Source organism: Adiantum capillus-veneris, chromosome 17 (assembly GCF_014529385.1).
Source record: "Adiantum capillus-veneris isolate H3 chromosome 17, ASM1452938v2, whole genome shotgun sequence".
Lineage (NCBI taxonomy): Eukaryota > Viridiplantae > Streptophyta > Polypodiopsida > Polypodiales > Pteridaceae > Adiantum > Adiantum capillus-veneris.
This window is the reverse complement of record NC_140947.1, coordinates 133773612-133789319: the sequence shown is the minus strand read 5'-3', so window position 1 is coordinate 133789319 and position 15708 is coordinate 133773612. Positions and strand designations below refer to the sequence as shown.

Below are 15708 nucleotides of genomic sequence, written 5' to 3'. Positions count from 1 at the left end.
GGAGCTTTTTGGGAGTTGCTTTAATTCCCCAAGAGGGCTTCTGAGAGGAAATTGCTTTATTTTGGAAGGCTTTTTATTTCCAGGTTTTGGGACTCTGCGTTTAGCAACCCTTGTAACCTTTATAACAAACCCAAGGGGGCTCCCACTGCAGAGCATCTGGATACAGAGTCTGAGAGCGAGCACCCGTGGGAGTTGTACTTTGCTCGAAGATTAACATAAAAAGAAATACCGAAGGGAGTGCCAGTCTTTGGGACCAACACCTCTTGGCACGGAACTCCGCTCGGCCGTGTCGAATCAATTGTGAACTGTTTTGGAGTGTCCACGTCTATTACACTTGGTGGTATGGGTTACTGGCTGTTGTGGCAGAGGCTAGCACGCTTGGCTGCAGGCTCCCAGGCTCGGGGGTGAGACTGTATAGGCTCTATGGCTGGGAGGTGAGGTTGATGTCGGCTAACTAGGTGTGTCTAGGTGTGAGTTTGGCTTGTGTCATGTCATGTGTGCAGGATAGATTCGGTGAGGGGCTCTCTCTCTCTCTCTCTCTCTCTCTCTCTCTCTCTCTCTCTCTCTCTCTCTCTCTCTCTCTCTCTCTCTCTCTCTCTCTCACACACACAGGTGGCTCATATTTATTTATTGTCTACCAGTAATTTGGACATACTCCAAACTGTTAATGATTGAGAGGGTGCGGCTTTTATCGGAACTTGAGTCAGCCCCCCCCTGCTAATTGCAATAATCGCTAAGCGGTGGACTACTATCTCTAGGAATGTCTGCATGTTCCTTGCACGCTTGTCGCTCTGGTGGACGTAGAACTGCAGAAATCGTCCTTCTCGGTAGGACTGAAGATGCAAGTGGCCTCTTCTGTGCCCTGTACTGGAGCAGTGTCCCCTCTTCTGTGCCATCATCATGAGGCAAGTCTTCCCTGTATTTATGCTGCACATCTAAAGCTTGCTGTCTATGTTCAGTTTACTTTATTGTTGTATGTTGTAAGGGTAGGCTGAATGCACTATTGCTTGCCCTCTTCCTCTAGAACTGCATCTTGAGCTTGTGCATGTAGACAAAGAAAATAGGGTTGCGACCTGGTGGAGTCCTTGCAGCTGAATGATCCGAAGTAGATTGGACAGGCATTTGTGCAAAAATCTGTCGGGTTGGCAAGTGTGCAAGGGGTTCACTTCTAATAGGCAAGGGATTATGAACCTTTGCATCCTGATTCAATGCCTGTGCCCAGACATTCGCTCTCATTAAAGCTTGACTGAACTGTTTTTATATAAATCATGTTCATCTCTTGCTGTCTGAACTCCTCAATCCCATGGCTTGCCCCTTGCCATTGCTGCCTCCACATGGAAGCCAGCCGTTGCGGAGCTGCCTGCGCCCTTCCACACATACAAACCCACAACCTCAAACACACATCAACACATACACACAGAACTATCTATACGTTCGCACCGTGAATGTGTGATCTGTGTGCCTGTATGTGATTATGTCTTAATCGAAATACAGAATGTTTTATCACTCTTGTGTTGGTTGCTGAAAGATCATGTATGGAATAGTGGTCACAAGTATAGTGCATCTGGTGGTGTTTAGATCAAACTAGCTTCCTGTGATTTTGTCGCTGCTAGTAAATAGAGAAGGCACACTTGATTTGTACATAGCACAACTCTCTTCACGTTTCAAAGCAACCTCAATCAATAAGTTGTCTCGGTGTTCCCACTGCATGGTAGGCTCGTATAAGCTGTCTCAAGCTTTTGAACTTCAAAGTCATTTTAGGGTGTTGAGTGTGCACCATATCCAATGTGGTTCGCAAGCTAGTGGTTTGTGCTTTTTGGTGGAGGAAAACGAGCTGTCACCAACTAAACTTGGATCAACTTTTTAAAATATTCAATGTGCACTTCATCCAATATGTTAAGCAACAATATGTGTGGTGTATGAGGTGAGGGAGGACCTTGCCTACTCCCGTTGGAAGAAAGTTAAGGTAGTGAGATAAATAAGTATTTAAACTCTGATTACTTCTGAAGGAAAGCGGCTCATCTTTGTGGCATTCGGTTATTGATATGGAACTTGGAAGGTAGTGAGATGCATGTGTCAACTTTGCTCACGGAAGTCCATGTACCATTACAAGAGGAGAGAGCTATAAGCTATGGTTTTTTGCACCTCTGTCAACTACCTGGTCAACTTCTGATGTGAAATGGTTTTTGTATCATGTTCAATGATATATCATATCAAGGCTCCTAATAGAGGCAAGAGTTTGATACATCTTCCACATACGTTATAAATGGTAAAAATGCTCTAGGATCGTAAAAATAACTGATGTAGTTTTAGCACCGATATTGCGTCGTCGTGTCGCCTATGAAACTATATCCTGAGCATCATTTTCAATGCTTTGGCTTCCAACAGCATTGTTTAAAGGAAAGGGAAGAATATGCGATAGATATCTTGAAATAAATCTCAATTTGGGATTTAATTTTGATGCGAAGCCTTGGAGCAACTTATTTAATCATTGGCTAGTAATAACCATTATCAATTGTTTGTAATCTCTCTCTCTCTCTCTCTCTCTCTCTCTCTCTCTCTCTCTCTCTCTCTCTCTCTCTCTCGTGTACACTCACAAACACGAGGCGTGGGCTAGCACTTCTGTCTGCCATCCTTGCTACTAGAATCGTTTTAACTTAAAAGTCATTTTAGGGTGTTAAAAGTGTGCATCTCATTGAATGTGCAAGCTATTTGTGCTTTTTGTAAAGAGATTTGTTGTCAATGCATGGTGTATTGCATACACTTTTACCAACTTCTAAGCTACGATGAAAATAGGATATCAAATAAAACTCAATTTGGGAATCTACCTTTTGCTGGGAAGCTTTGGGGCTGGCTATTAATAACTAGTGTCTAATCTCTCCCCCTCACACGCCATGAGGCTTGTGCTAGCGCTTGTCCCAACCATCCTTGCTACCTAAAGGCTTTAACTTGAATGTTATTTTAGGGTGGCTCCTCAAAGCTAGTTGGTGCTTTTATCAAAGTGGGTTTCCTTGGTAATAACAATGCTCGGTAGGTTGCACAAGCTGTTACCAACATCTAAAACATGGACCATGAGTATGCTCTACAATCTGGTGTATAATAAGGTGGACCTTGGCTATTGTTGTTGAAAGCACAAGTCAAATGAGCGAGATGGTATTAAAACCATTATCACTACTTGACCCCTGCGCTTTTGTGGCAAGAGAGCTATCAATGTCGACCTTGCCTACTCCCTTCAGAAGGTAGTGAGACACATGTGTTGAAATTTTGCTGACAAAATGTGTCCTAAAAGCAGCAGGTGATTGATTCTTCGCGGAAGAGCCGAAAAGGCAATGGCTCTCTATATGGCAGTTTCCTATTCCCTTCATGTGCGTAGAAAGTTGCCAACCCATTATCTTGTACATGGATATTTTCTTTATCAAGCTTTGTGCATCTTTCACCAACCAACTATAGAAAAAATATATTTGATATGTTATGAACGAGGATGGCTAAATATTGATGGATATGTGACATGAAGTTCTTCTATGACCGGCTTTGATATTGCAGCTTGTCACCTATCATATTGATCTTCAACCCTTTGGTTCCACTATCATTGGTAGTACTATAGGATAATTATTCTTAAATAATACTCAATTTGGGAATCAATCTTGATGCGAAGCCTTGGGGCAACTATTGAATTATTTTCAATGTTTGGCTTAAAACATTGACACACACTCTCTCTCTCTCTGACGCGCACACACACACACGGGCTTGTGCCAACCATCCTTGCTACTCAATATTTTAATGGTATATTTGCCAATGCTCTTGTATATCCTACCAACACCTTGATCTTCAATTTTATAAACACAATTTGTGATTTCGCATTGTAGAAATCCTAGAATAGATAAAAATGGTAGTTTAAAGAGAACTGTCTTCAAATATTAATTAAGAGATTGTCCCTTCCAATTTGTTTGTTGAAGTGCGTGCTACCAGAATGAAACCAATTTTGATAGAAATGTACTTACCTAGATTCCATCATAAATGATTGATGTCGCTTTGCTACTCGTAAGGGCGGGCCGTGAATGCCCTTCTCGAAGTCGTCTTGTAGGTCTGTCACATCTTTTCTGTTGATGAAGAACTTCCGAAACTCTGAAATTTCAGATTAAAAAATATTAATAAATTCAAATAATTTTGAATAAATTAATAATAATAATACACAACATACGTGTTGGTAGTGATTCTTTTGGAACAATTCCCTTTAGAGTAAATGCTCTTGGGGAGGTTCCAACTGGCCAATTTCTGTCATACTCCTTTCCGCGAGCAAGTTTTCTGATGCACTTATGAGCTTCAAACTGGGCAACTGTGCACTTATCATGCCTCATAAGAAGGCCCCCATGAGTGGTCCGCCACACGGCTTTACGGACGGATGGCACCTGCAAAGATATATTTTTCCAAGTAAAGTTATCTATACTTGCATGTAATAAATTTCTTTCAATTTGAACACATTACAAACAAACAAAACAAATTATAAATACAAGAAAACATAATTAGTCACACAAGAACAGAAAAGAGGAACCCTTACATGATGAGAAAAACAAAGAAAGCACACAAAAAAAGACAAAAATAAACCAAAGCAAAAGAAAAAACACACATACAGCCAAAACCTTAGCAATCCGCTTACTCTGCCACTCACACACACACACACGCTCTCTCTCTCTCTCTCTCTCTCTCTCTCTCTCTCTCTCTCTCTCTCTCACACACACACACAAACACACACATACACAAGCACACACATCCACAACTAATGAAAGCAATGGACTCTTACAAAAACAAGCATCAAACTATATGATGAGTGGGCATATATAATAAACTCCTAATAAACTTGGTACCTACAGCTTTGAACGTAGTGAAAGAAGAAATTCCAAAAGTGAAGTGTCCAACCCACTATCCTCACTGAGGAATGAGCTAAATCCTCAGTAATTATCTTCTAGAATTGGGAGTTATCCACGAATTAGCTATAATCAAATGGCATAGCTAGATGACCACTTTCAAAAGAGTTTACATATAGAGATTACACATCAGGTTATAGAGGCTCTTCATGCAACTACCTTTCTCCCCTTTGGGATATAGGAAAAAGGGTAGGGGAATTAGGCCTCAGAATAGCTGGTATGATCATAAGTGTCAAGAGTCTCGAGCCAAATACATAGAGGTAGCGATAATAGACACTACACAAAGACGAGCAAAGACTACCTTGTGGCGTTTCGTGAGGCAAAAGAGGAGAAGCCTCCTCGTTGTAAAACACTTTATGTTGTGCTCCTTTGAGATTGTCTTAATCCCAAAATCCGCATCATGATGTTCACAAAAATCTTCTATTGATGTATCGAAAAAGAAAAACTTGACGAGTGTCCTTGCATTAAAGTCCTCAACTAACAAGATATCTCTCATTCTCGAGTATAGCTATCCCTCCTGATCCTTTACTAGCGTCTTCTTTCTAGTCTCTGATTTCCATATATAGCGATAGTAATAAGTTTCTATACATAGGATTATATCTCACTTTGGATCTAGTGAGATTGGGCCTTGTTTAGCAGTGGATTGCTGGAATACCAGCCTTTCCTGCTCTCTGAGAGACTGATACGAAAGGCGATTTCAGCCAGCTGGCGAGCATCAATGAAACTTTCCGACAGGTTTTTAGCACAAAGACATGTTGGATGTCGGAAGCTGCTTTTTGCCATTAAGCTTGATTTTAGCCAAGGGAGGATTCAAATTTTATTGCTTCACTCTAGGCCCCAAGAAGGCTTTCTGGATCAGCTCGTTCCCTTGGCTGAAATCAAGCTGGGGGAGAATTCAATGCTTCACTCTAGTACCTCCTCCTCCGGCACAATATTTGCAGTTTCCTCTTGACAAGTTTCGTGACATTCTTTCGCAGCATCCTCAACAGAATCTTCAGATGTTGCAAACTTTTCAACAATTTTTGAATTACATGTTACCCCCTCTGATGCCCCATGTGGGACCTCTCCCTCCGTCACCACAAAGTACAAGAGCTTCCAACCGGCAACCTTCCCAGCGGTCTGTGTAACAAACTTGGACACTCCAAGTCAAGAATCAACCGCGACAGCACCAAATAACCACTTCAAAACAATTCACAGATCACAATAGATTTGCACTGGCCCGGCGGAGTTCCGTGCCTAGAGATATTGGCCCCAAAGACTGGCGCCCCTTTCGGTATTTCTTTTTGTATTAATCAATCATCAAAGTACAAGAGAGCGGTTAGGGTTTCACTCTCAGACTCTGCGTCCAGATGCTCTGAGAAGTGAGGCCCTCACCACTAATTTAAAGGTTACAAGGGATGCCCAAAAGCAGAGCCCCAAAAGCTTTTAAAATCAAAAGCATCAGTTCTCTCTCTCTCTTAGAGAGTCTTTTCTCTTTTTTTTTTTATAAAAAAAAAGCAAAAGCAAAATTCGCGTCGCTCATCATTTTCCAAAAAAAAAAAAAATTAATAATCCGCCTCCGCGATTTCCGGAATTTAGGGTTTTTGGCAAAAATTAGGGTTTGCAGGAATTTTAGGGTTTTTGTTGTCCGCCACGTCATCACTTTGTGACATACCCCCCTCTTGAAAGCATTGTAATCGACCGCGATTACGCCTGCAAAACCGACAAAAGCCATAAACCGTCTTAGCAGACACTGACTGTTAGTACCTACGTACTAGGAACACACATCTAGCACATGTACAAAATCGACAGTCACATCACACGATATCACAGGACATCACCAGACATCACAGGACATCACATGACATTCAACATTCATTCGGATCTTAGACCATGATTTATCGGCAATGTAGCTAGCAATCACATCTAGGTCCAATCGGGACCTCATCGATGTCCGATTGACTAACCCCTATTGCAACCATGTCTATTCGAGATCAATCAGACCAAAATGCTGCAGTCATTTCGGCTATCAGTTCCTGCACTCACAAGAAGTCAAGAACAAATCAGTATCATAATCAGGAATTCCATTTCATAAAGTCATCCAGCAGAATACTGTCAGCTCTCAGTATCCCTGAAGCTCAAAGAGACATCAGTGACTTTAGTATCAAAATCGAGGCATCTGTTGACAAAGGAGTGGAGCGACTCCCCTCTTGTGCATCCCACTGCACCAGATCTTCGGCCAAGCTGAGTTTCTGGGTTCCGTTTGGAGTAGACTATGCTAAACCAAAACATCGAGGTAAAGTTTCACAATCCGAGGAGTATCTGCTAGGTCCTCCTCCTCCATCCACTTCGCATCAAATGCAGGAAAGTTCTTGAACTTAACCAAGAACCGCCTTCGGACTTTACCTTTCTTCGTATCATTATGTGCCAAAATCTGTTCAGGAACAAGGATCTCCTCGTTTTCTTCCACTTCGGGTTGCTCATCAGGCTCCCCATCATCAGGCACATCACCCTTAACACGGTTCAAGAGACTCACATGCAATGCATTATGAATCCTCCAAGTATCTGGCAGTTTCAATCGGAAGGAGACTTCATTTATCTTTTCAGTAATCTGGAAAGGGCCGTAGTATCGCATACTAAGCTTTGGAAAAAGCCTCTCCTTTCCCTTGTTCTTTCGTAGGCGTGCCTTCTCAAAACGTAAGAGCACCCAATCATCCTCCTTCAATTTCATGTCGCGACGACGGCGATCCGCTGCCTTTTTCTGTCGTTCTTGAGACTTCTGCAAAGTCTCGCGAACCTTGGCAAAAGCCGTATCCAAATCTCGCGAATATTCATCCGCTTCAAATTTCTAATCTTTCGTGCTCAGGAAGGATGGAACCTTCGCAGCAGTTTCAACAATCTCTCATGGCGTCTTCCCCGTCGAAGAGTGTATCGTGTTATTGTAGGCAAATTCCACCAAAGGTAAGTTCTTTTCCCATTGAGTCTTCTGATGCGAGATACAAGACTTCAATAAATCTAAAATCACTGAATTGGCAATCTCAAATTGCCCGTCAGTCTGCAAGTGGAACGATGACGAGAACTGCAACCGCGTCCCAATGTTCTCCCAAATTGCCTTCCAAAACAAACTCATAAATCTGGGGTCTCTGTCGGAGACAATCGTCTCAGGCGTGCCATGTAATCGGAAAATCATCGTGATCATTCTGTATTCTCGGGAGATTAAAAAAAATGAAATCCATTTCAATATTTTCCCAGGGGCGGGTGGGTATGGGTAAAGGCTGTAACAATCCCTGTGCCTTATGCCTGTCAAACTTGACCTTCTGGCATACCAAGCAACTGCGCACAAACTCTTCCACATCCTTCTTCAGTCTCCGCCAAAAGAAATATCTCTCTACCCCTTTCATGGTGGTAGCAATGCCGCGGTGACCCGTAAAAGGTGGACAGTGGCAATCAGTCATAACCTTTTCCCTCAACGGCTGTGTAACGCACAACATAGTCTTTTTCATCAAGTAGCCTTCCCGAAGGGAGTATCCAGCTATTGTCTCCCCATCCCGTATCCGTGTGAACATATCTGCAAAACCTGTATCTGTGGCATACTGATCGACCATATCCTCGAAGCTCCTATGATGTATCGCGGAAATAGCCAGAACCAACGGTTTCCGAGACAAAGCATCTGCCACCACATTCTTCTGTCCCTGCACATGGACAATCTGGAAGTGAAACTGTGACAAGATGTTCGCCCACCGCATCTGCTTTTCCGAAAGCTGCTTCTGTGACAAGAAGTAGCGCAAACTCTGATGGTCTGTAAAGACAATAAAATCCGCTCCGAGTAGGTAATGCCGCCACTGAGTAAGAGCATGGATAACCGCCAAAAGCTCTTTCTCATAAATCTGTGCTGTCATCTCCGGCCTAGAGAACAAACGGCTCTCGTAAGCTATGACATGGCCTTCTTGCATCAAGACCGCACCCAGACTACGACCACAAGCATCACAATATACTTCGAATGACTTCTGCAAGTCCGGCAAAGTCAAAATAGGTCCCGTAGTCAATTTCTCTTTCAATGTCTGAAAGGCAGTCACCTCTGTGGGTCCCCACGAAAAAAGGTACTCCTTTCTGTGTCAAGATATGCAAAGGGGAAGCAACCTCTGCAAACTTTCGTATGAACCGCCTGTAGTATGAACATAGTCCCAAGAAGCTTCTAACTTCATGGACATTCCTCAAATCGGGCCAATCACGGATAGTCTCTATCTTGGCCGGGTCCATTTGCACTCCTGTTGTGTTGCTGACACAATGTGTCCCAAAAAGTGTATCCATGGTAGGAAAAAATTCACTTTTCTTTGCATTAATCACTAGCGTGTGATCTCGTAATGCCTAAAAGACTTGAAGCAGATGATCTCTGTGTTCTGCCTCGTTCTTGGAGAAAACAATGATGTCGTCAAAGAAAGTGCCAACAAATAGCCTGTACTCTCGAAAAATCCTGTTCATCATCCGGTTAAATGTCGCAGGAGCATTGGTTAAGCCAAAAGGCATCACCAAAAACTCAAATAACCCAAAAGTCGTCCGAAAAGCTGTCTTGTAGACATCTCCTGGCGCTATCCTGATCTGATGATATCCACTCTTCAAGTCAATCCTGCTAAAGCACGAGGATCCCTGTAACCTGTCGAGTATATCATCGATCCTAGGAATCGGAAATCTGTTCTTGATGGTGATTTCGTTGAGAGTGCTATAATCGATGCACATTCTCCAAGATCTGTCTTTCTTCAAAATCAACAACACTGGAGAGCAATACGGTGAAGTACTAAGCTGGACAAGACCCTTTTCCAAGAGGTCTTTCACTGAGTTCATAATCTTTTCATTCTGTACTCGGCTCACACAATAAGGTGGCCGATTCGGTGGTGTGCTTCCAGATATCAGATCAATGGTATGATCTTCAGGCCCTCTCAAAAGCAATCGGCATGAGCGTGGAGAAAAAAATCTTGGCGTTCTTTTCTTCAGGTCAAAACATATTCAACTTTTATCCATGGTTCAGTTCTCCCAAAAGAATGAGTAAGAAAACTCAAGTTCATCAAGTACAATCTCTAAGCCCTTCATTTATCAAAGTCGCTTTCTCGGCCCGGTAGTCAACCACGGCGTAGTTCTTGTGGTACCAAGGGATCCCGAGTAGAACGTCACTCACGTGCCCTGAACACCCCTGTCATTGCAAACGAAGTTTGCCAATGCTTGGTGTAATGGCAACATCCCATCCGGGTGCCAGTCGAACTACCACCCCCAGTGGCGTCAGTCTGTCGGGCGCAGTTCCAAATCGAGCCGCCAATTCCAAGTGAAAAGAAGTTGGCCTTGGCTCCTTCAAAAGAGCTTCTTGATCCTTCACTTTGCCCAAAAAAAAAAACGGCAAAGTTTGTACTTTCATTCATTTGATTCGGTGCAAGTCCCACGCCATGTGGTACCAGTTCTGCTTTTCTATCTGCCTTTTCTGCCACATTCCTCAGCTGCTCTCGAACTCTCAGACCTGTCGTCGTCTTTATCATTCTGTTCTTTCTGTGCCTTATCAGGGCACTTTGCGGAAATATGTCCATGTTTCTCGCATCCAAAGCACTTCCCCTCTCTGATGAAGCGAGCTCTCTCCTCAAGAGTAAGCTTGGGTCGTGCATCCTTTTTTTTTCTCTGGGTTGCTCTTTTTCATTCTACTTTCATTCCCAGAAGTCTGTTTGGCTCGTTGTGTCATGGCCTCATCTGTGGGGTAGGTCAGACTGCCAGAGTGAATGGCAAAGCCCCGCTTCGCATGACTCATCAACTCCTGAATAGAAGCTGACTTCTGTTCCAAGCAGTGATCTCGGATCTCTGTAGGTAGACCCAAGGTAAACCGCTCAATTTGTTCTCTGAACGAGATCTTCTTGAATGAAGAGGCGGGTAGAAAAGAGCTCCAGAATCTTTCACAATAAGAATTCACTGTATCGCTCTTGGTCATCCGGAGATGGTTCCAAGCAGCTCGTATATCTCGCTCAAACTCTTGAGTCAACCAAGAAGAAATAAAAAGCCTCTTGAATTTCAGCCATGTAACTGGCACAGTCTTGCTTAATAGAAGCGTGGACCACCAAGTACGAGCATTCCCCTCAGAGTAAGAGGCAGCTCTCCGAATCTTGGAGTGCTCTGAATAGCGTCCTCCCGCGAAAGCGATGTCAAACTGCTGTATAAGAGACAAAGCCTTCGAAGCATCTGAGTATCCTGAAAAGTATCAAACTTGATCGAGTGGCCACCTTCCTTAAACTCTCGGACTTTCTTGCTTTTATCTTCGAGAAAGTCATACTGGTTGGCTTTGTAAAAATTCTTCTTGTTCGCATAAAACTTTCCGTCATCGGAATCTGAGCTTTCTGTAGACGAGTCCTCAGTAGAACTGTCAGTCTCTGGGCGAGATTTAGCCTTCTTTGCCTTTCTCTTGCCCTTTCCAAAGCGTTGCTTCTTACTTCGCTTTTTACCTTTTCTGTCTTCTTCGCTCGAATCCGAGGAGCTAGAAGAACTGTCAAAAGAAGAAGAAGAAGAACTGGGTAGGTCTTCAAACTTGACGCGCTTCTTCAATTTCTTTGCCTTGTCAAATGTCGACCGACGATCCAAATATCTCGGGAAGTCAGTGCCTTTCTTCTGCTTTTTGCCGTGCTTTTTGGCTTTCTTTTGCGTGTCAAAAAGCTGAGCAATCCGTGTATCAACCACGTTCTCCAGTTTCTTCTCCGTATATTTCTTGGAGGCAGAAGGTTTCTTGAGAGCGGGTTTCGGGAGTGGTGTTGTGGTTCTCTGCCACTCCATCTGTACCTCTTCCAAAGAGGTCTGGTTCATATATTTTGCCATCTTCGCTTCCTTGGCAAAATTGAGCATCATCATTGTTGCATCGCTGATCAACTGGCGACGCTCTATCTCTCGCCGCTCCGCCTAAGTAGGCCAAGGCGGGCCATACTCTCTGCCTGAATCTTCGTTGTGATCCCAGCCCGCATCTCCAGATGCAGAGGGAGTCGACTGATCATTGCCTGAAGCCATAGGTGCCGCGGAAAAAAAATTCGGGGATCGGATTTCCCGTAGAAGAGAAATCGGCTGTGCTCTGATACCACTGTAACAAACTTGGACACTCCAAGTCAAGAATCAACCGCGACAGCACCAAATAACCACTTCAAAACAATTCACAGATCACAATAGATTTGCACTGGCCCGGCGGAGTTCCGTGCCTAGAGATATTGGCCCCAAAGACTGGCGCCCCTTTCGGTATTTCTTTTTGTATTAATCAATCATCAAAGTACAAGAGAGCGGTTAGGGTTTCAAGACTCTCCGTGATTGGCCCAATTTGAAGAATGTCCATGCAGTTGAAAGCTTCTTGGGCTTATGTTCTTACTACCGACGGTTCATCAAAAAGGAAGATAGAGACTCTCCGTGAAGATAGAGACTCTCCGTGATTGGCCCAATTTGAAGAATGTCCATGCAGTTGAAAGCTTCTTGGGCTTATGTTCTTACTACCGACGGTTCATCAAAAAGTTTGCAGAGATTGCTTACCCCTTTGCATTTGTCGACATAGAAAGGAAGATAGAGACTCTCCGTGATTGGCCCAATTTGAAGAATGTCCATGCAGTTGAAAGCTTCTTGGGCTTATGTTCTTACTACCGGCGGTTCATCAAAAAGTTTGCAGAGATTGCTTACCCCTTTGCATTTGTCGACATAGAAAGGAGTTCTTTTCTCGTGGGGATCCACTGAAGTGACTGCCTTTTAGGAATTGAAACAGAATTTGACTACATGACCAGTTTTTGACTTTGCCAAATTTGCAATAGTCGTTTGTTGTATATTATGATACTTGTGGTCGTAGTCTAGATGAGGTCTTAATGCAAGAAGGCCACTTCATTGCCTACGAAAACCGATTGTTTTCAAGGCCGGAATTGACTGTACAGATATGTGAGAAAGAGCTTTTGGCGGTTATCCACGCTCTTACTCACTGGCGACATTACCTATTTGGAGCCAATTTTATGGTTTTCAAATGGTTGGAGTTTACGCTACTTGTCACAGAAGCAGCTACGGAAAAGCAGATGCAGTGGGCAAACATCTTGTCACAGTTTTCTTCCGGATTGTCCATGTGCAGGGACAGAAGAAATTGGTGGCAGATACCTTGTCCCGGAAGCCGTTGGTTCTGGCTATTTCGGCGATACATCCTGGAAGCTTCGAGGATATGGTCGATCAATACGCCACAAATACAGATTTTGTAGATGTATTCAGTTGAATACCGAATGGGGAGGTAGTAGTGGAATATTCCATTCGGGATGGCTACTTGATGAAGAACGTGATGTTGTGTGTTACACAGCCGTTGGGGGAAAAGATTCTGGCTGACTACCATTGTCCACCTTTTTGAGGGTCCCGTGCCTAGAGATATTGGCCCCAAAGACTGGCGCCCCTTTCGGTATTTCTTTTTGTATTAATCTGCAACTCAAAGTACAAGGGAGTGGAAGGCTCTCATTCTCAGACTCTACGTCCAGATGCTGTGAGAAGTAGGAAGCCTGCCCACACTTATAAAGGAATTAAAAGGGATGCTAAAAGCAGAGCCCCAAAAGATGTGAATTAAAAAGCCTTGTAAAAATAAAGCAAAAGGCTCTCTCTCTCTCTCTCTCTCTCTCTCTCTCTCTCTCTCTCTCTCTCTCTCTCTCTCTCTCTCTCTCTCTCCCCCCCCACCCTTTGCGTAGAATTCCAGCCCACGTAAAAAGCTGCCAAGATTTCCGTACGCAAATCTGCCACGTCAGCAGCCTAGAAAATCTGTTGTAAATCGCGGGGATCCATACGGCAGTGCCCACGTCAGCATGCTGCGCAAATTTCGGTGCCGTGTTTCAGCCAGACTGCATTCCCCGCCTTGTCCATGCCAGTGTGTGTGTACACATAGGTAGCCACGTCACCAGTTTGTGACATACCCCCCTCTTGAACATACCTCCCTCTTGAAAGCATTGTAATCGCCCTCGATTACGTCTACAAAACAGATAGAGGCCATAAACTATCTTAGCAAACATTGACTGTTAGTACCGACGCACTAGGAAACACACATCTAGCACATGTACCAATCGACAGTCACATCAGAGGACATCACTTGACATCACCGGACATCACAAGACAAATCACATTCAATATTCATTCGGATCTCAAACCATGATTTATCGAAAAAGTATTGCAATGGATTTTATTGTTGATCTCCCGAAAACACAATATGGGCACAATTGTTTATGGCCCAGATCTTCAGATTACATGGCATGCCTGAGATGATTGTCTCTGACAGGGACCCCAGGTTCACGAGTTTGTTTTTAGAGGCTATTTGGAAAAACATTGGCACGCGGTTGCAGTTCTCGTCATCGTTCTACCTGCAGACTGACGGGCAATCAGAGATTGCTAATTCAATGGTACTAGATTTGTTAAAGTCTTCTTTGATAGATCAGAAGACTACTTGGAAAAGTTTTTGCCTTTGGTGGAATATGCCTACAGAAACACGATTAACTCTTTTGATGGGAAAGGTGCCATTTGACATTATTGAATTTGCTACGAAGGTTCCACCCTGCCCTAGCACGAAAGATAAGATTTTTCTTTGAAGCCGACCAGTTCACAAGGGACTTGGTCCGGAAGGCTTTCAAGAAATCTCAGAAAAACGGCAACAGATCGACTTCATCGTGATTTGAAATTGAAGGAGAATGATTGGGTGCTCTTACATTTTGAGAAGGCACACCTGAGAAAGAAAAAGGGAAAGGAGCGGCTTTCTTGAAAGCTTAGCATGAGATAGTGTGGACCTTTCTAGATTTTCCGAAAAGATAAATGATGTCTCCTTTGGATTGAAGCTGCCCGATACTTGGAGAATTCACAATGTTTTTCATGAGAGTCTCTTGAAGCCTTTTGAAGGCAATGTGCCCAATAATGGGAAGCCAGATGAGCAACCCGAAGTGGACGAAAACGAGCAGATACTCGTTCCAGACCAAAAATTGGCACAGAAAGAAAGAAGGTAACTGACGGTTCTTGGTTAAATTCAAGACCTACTCCGCATTGGATGCGAAGTGAATAGAGGAGGAGGACCTAGCAGATGCTCCTCGGAATGTGAATCTTTACCTTGAAGCTTTTGGTTTAGCATAGTCTATTCCAAATGGAACCCCGAACTCAACTTGGCCGGAGATCTGGTGCAGCGCGTATGCACAAGAGGGGAGTAACTCCGCTCCTTTGTCAACAAATGCCTCGATTTTTGATACTAGAGTCACTGACGTCTCTTTGAGCTTCAGGGATACTAAGAGTTGACAGTATTCTACTGTATGACTTCATGAACTGGGTTTCCCGAACATGATACTGACTTGTTCTTGACTTGTTTCAGTGTAGGAACTGATAGACGAAATGACTGCAACATTTAGGTCTGAACGATCTCGATAGACATGGTTGCAATAGAGATTAGTCAATTGGGAATCTATGGAGTCCTGAGGGGATCTAGATGCGATTGCTAATTGCATTGCCGATTAATCATGGTCTGAGATCCGAATGAATTTTGTCATGTGATGTCAAGTGATATCATGTGATGTGACTGTCAATTGGTACATGTGCTAGATGTAAGTTCCTAGTCTGTCCGCACTAACAGTCAGTGTCTAAGACCGTTTATGGCTTCTGTCTGTTTTACAAGCGTAATCGAGGGCGATTACAATGCTTTCAAGAGGGGGGTATGTCACAAACTAGTGACGTGGCTGCCCAGTACACACACACACACCCGCCCTATTGCTGAAAACAACTGCTGAATTGCAGTGTACGGACTCCCTGTTGGACTGCTGAC

At 43.6% G+C, this 15708-nt stretch overlaps 1 long non-coding RNA gene across 2 annotated transcripts in view; it reads right to left on the bottom strand.

Annotated features, from left to right (window-relative positions):
- LOC147438124 (uncharacterized) overlaps positions 1-15708 on the bottom strand; it is a 225152-nt gene that overhangs the window by 180829 nt on the left and 28615 nt on the right. For both annotated transcript variants that reach the window (XR_015184743.1, XR_015184742.1), the window contains exons 2-3: positions 4202-4409; positions 4002-4125 (exon numbers count right to left, since the gene is read on the bottom strand). This is a non-coding gene — a long non-coding RNA (uncharacterized LOC147438124). The remainder of the gene's footprint in view (positions 1-4001; positions 4126-4201; positions 4410-15708) is intronic.